The sequence below is a fragment of the Triticum dicoccoides genome, chromosome 5A, assembly GCF_002162155.2.
Source record: "Triticum dicoccoides isolate Atlit2015 ecotype Zavitan chromosome 5A, WEW_v2.0, whole genome shotgun sequence".
NCBI lineage: Eukaryota > Viridiplantae > Streptophyta > Magnoliopsida > Poales > Poaceae > Triticum > Triticum dicoccoides.
This window is the reverse complement of record NC_041388.1, coordinates 27,069,993-27,074,243: the sequence shown is the minus strand read 5'-3', so window position 1 is coordinate 27,074,243 and position 4,251 is coordinate 27,069,993.

The window sequence follows — 4,251 nt, the reverse complement described above, 5'->3', positions numbered from 1 at the left end:
AACAGTTCCCGGTGGGGGTGGATGAACAGGACCCCGTGGTGTTGCCTCTGGATGAACATGACCCCGATCGATCGAGCCGGTTGGGGCTGGATGAACAGGACCCCATGGAGGGCTGGATGAATAGTGGGCCTTCTACGGGCCGTAGAAACAATGGGCCTTCTACGGGCCATATAAACAATGGGCCTTTTGCGGGCCGTATTATCAATGGGCCTTATATGGGCCGTATAATCGATTGGCCAAACATGGGCCAAACAGACCGCATTATGGCCGTAAATGGGCTAGAGTTGGAATCGTCCGTTCATGGGCCGACCATAACGGGCATCATTAATAGGCCGTATTTGATGACGCTATGAAATCGGCCCAACGTATTAACGGACCACAAATGGGCCGACTGTAACCACGGGCTGAATTTGTCCCACAAGCAGAAAATGACAGTAACGGGCCGTAAGTAAACGAATGCTAGAAATGAGCCCAAGAATAAATGGGCTCTGAGAAGGCCGAAAGATAACATGGGCTGGAAACGGCCCAACAGAATAACGGGCCGTTAATGGGTATAAAGTGATACACTGTTCATTACGGGCCAGTTTCATCACGGGCCGTTAATGGGTGTAAAGTGATACACTGTTCATTACGGCCCAGTTTCTCCACGGGCCGTTACTAGGCCAAGAGTTACATAGGGCCTCATATGGGCCAAAAGACGTCATGGGCCATACATGTGCCAGAAGTGAAAACAAGCTGGAATCATATTGGATGGCTTAGATGACGCTACTTGGCCTAATTCGGATAGGGTGTAACGGGCCTTGGGTTAGTGGGCTGTAAATGGGCTATATTTGAACAGACCGTTAACAGGCTTTCCATGGGCCGGCCCGCCAGCTTTTGACCAAGTCAAACGGGCCGGCCTTTTCACAGGAATGGGCCTCTGTTGGGCCGTGCCACGTGTCGACGTATCATAGGCGCCTTCCGTCTAATGAGTGGTTGACATCTGTCCCAACGATGAGCTAACACGTGTTTCCTCCAGCCAATGATGATTTTACACGTGGAAAATCCCCATTGGTCGGGGCTGTTAACGGGTTATTGGATCCAAACCCCGACCCGATAGCTTAACGGTGTTCCCTTACGGTGTATGCCACATGTCGGTCACCCTTGACAAAAGCACTTCTGTGACGCGCGATTTATCGTCATGGAAGTGGACACTTCCGTAATGATAATTTAGGTAATGTCATGGAACACTTCTACGACAGCACATGTATGACTATCTTGATTCTGTAATAAATTTTTCATGGATGTACATGCATGACAAAAAAGCGACCTACTGTGACAAACACGTATCATCGCGGAAGTGTATTTTTTTGTAGTGGATGGCGCAATTTGCTCCGGATTGAGGGCCGGAGTAGTTGCAGGTGTGATCTCCCGAACACTATCCGATGGCAGAGTTACGTCATGCTCGTAGTGATTGTGCGACGCACCTGACATGGGCTCGAATCCGTCGAAGATCAACTCTCCGCGGATGTCGGCAGTGTAGTTTAAGTTTTCGAACCTGACCTGATGGCCAGGGGCGTAGCTCTCGATCTGCTCCAGATGGCCAAGCGCGTTGGCCCGCAGTGGAACTCTTAATGAAAGCACCAACGTCGGTGTCATCAAGCCTTACGATGATAGCATAGTGGAACTCTTAATGAAAGCACCAACGTTGGTGTCAAAACTGGCGGATCTCAGGTAGGGGGTCCCGAACTATGCGTCTAAGGCGGATGGTAACAGGAGGCGAGGGACACGATGTTTACCCAGGTTCGGGCCCTCTTGATGGAGGTAATACCCTATGTCCTGCTTGATTCATCTTGATGATATGAGTATTACAAGAGTTGACTACCATGAGATCGTAGAGGCTAAACCCTAGAAGCTAGCCTATGGTATGATTGTTGTTGTCCTATGGACTAAACCCTCCGGTTTATATAGACACCGGAGGGGGCTAGGGTTACACAGAGTCGGTTACAAGGGAGGAGATCTACATATCCGTATTGCCAAGCTTGCCTTCCACACCAAGGAGAGTCCCATCTGGACACGGGACGAAGTCTTCAATCTTGTATCTTCATAGTCCAACAGTCCGGCCAAAGGATATAGTCCAGCTGCCCAGAGACCCCCCCAATCTAGGACTCCCTCAACGGGCTGGACAAAGCCCTTCTCCATGTTGATGGAAAGATAATTCAATAAATTCCCCAAAGAATATTCTTTATAAGCATTGCCATTATTCTACATTTTGCAAAGAGTAAATATAGATCAAATAATATAGGAAGAAATAGAGGATAGTGAAGCTCATGTGCGGACTGACGATACATAATCAAATAGCAATTAATTAAGTACAACGTTACAAGGTAAAATGTACTGACAAGAGGAATGTAGACATCAACGTGTGTAGTGGCATTGGCTTTATTCAACATTTTGGTAAGAGTAAATGTAGATATGATAATTTGGAGAAAGTGGAGGGCAGGGCAGATAAGATGTAGAGTAATGCTAGACAATCAACTATCTCGCGATGCATGTACAGTAATACCACCACCGGCCGTTATTAGTTGTTGCTCAAATGGATGTATCTAGCACTATTAAGTTCTAAATACATCCAATTGATCAACAATTAATTCAATACAGAGGGAGTACATGACAACAAGTACTTACATGAGCAATCCAAAACTTCATAATCATTGTGTTAATTCTACATTTATCTAAGAGTAAATATAGATCTTATAATTTCAAGCAAAGGAAGGATAAATAAGTGAACATTTACAGTGATGCTACATAATCAAACAACAATGAGTGTAAGTGTGCTGACAAAGGGCAAGAGGTACTGACAAGAGCAATGCAGAGCCCAGTATTGTCATCAGATCCTATGATACTTTGAGCAAGGAGATTCATCTGAAATTAGTTTTCATACAAAAGAGAAGGTAAGGCACATACAGAAATTTAGGAGTTCAAATTTTGAATTGATATCATAGACAGTACCTGACGCTGGGCTGTCAGCAGTTCTAATAGGGGTTTGGCCACTGGAGTAGGGGTAAAGTCTGTTACAGTTGGGCCTGTGTTTTCTATGGCTGCTGATCTATCTGATTTAACAAGCATCACTACCTTTTCCAAATACCTAGTTTGTACTCCTTGAGGATCTGCAATCACCCTCTTCCTTTTGGACATCTATTACGAAAGAACAACATTTGACTGGAAAAACATAGTGTGACGACACATGGAATAGGTACAGAAAATGGATAGGTATGGCATGTACTCTATATGATGCTTAAACTAAGCAGATGGTGTAACAAAGTAGAAGTAATGCAAGAGGTCAGATGCAAAATATGTGCGACCAATACAACCTTGCGAAGTTAGAGCATGCACCTTGATGGGTGAATAAGATATGCCATCCTCCACCATTCCAAGTTTGTTAGCCAGTGGATCGTTCTGCAATATTCCTCTCGTGCGCCCATTCTCATATTCATTTTGATAATGTTCAATATCTGACATGCATGAAAACATAAAAACAAGTGAGATTATCTTTGTAATGCAGAAGTGATTCTAATGCAATACTTCCTCCCTGTAAACCCCTTTGTGCTATCTCTGCAATTCTTCTAAGAGGTGCCATGCATGCTGTAATTTGGTGTGTGCATTAATATAATGTGGCCTACTACTCAAAATATGAGAGCTCCAGAAGTGATGATACTTCGCAGATGACAGCTTCAACATATAGTAAAGAAGAACAAGTCGACCTGACCTGACAGATTCAAAATATACTAAGGGAGTATAACTCGACCTGACCAATCGACCGCAAGAGAAGAGGATCATCTTAAAGAAGAGCAGAAGAGCAAGCAGGTTGAAGATATTACAAGTCTTACTTTACAATGTCGGTTGGCCACCCATGATGAACCCACTACTAGGAAAAGGGCTATAGATAGGATTGACACTAATGGCGCACCGGGGAAGTAGTGCGCCACTACTATATACTAATGGCGCACCAGTTGGTGATGCGCCATTAGTGTGGAAGACACTAATGGCGCACCGGAAAACTGGTGCGCCACTAGTGATATTTTTTTTTCATTTTTACATACATACTAATGGCGCATCCTACCGAAGTGCGCCATTACTAGTTCTAACTAGTAATGGCGCACCAGACACGGAGTGCGCCAGTACTGAATTTTTTTTATTCTTTTTTTTTGCAAAACTACTAATGGCGCACCGCCTCACAGTGCGCCATTACTAGTTTAAACTACTAATGGC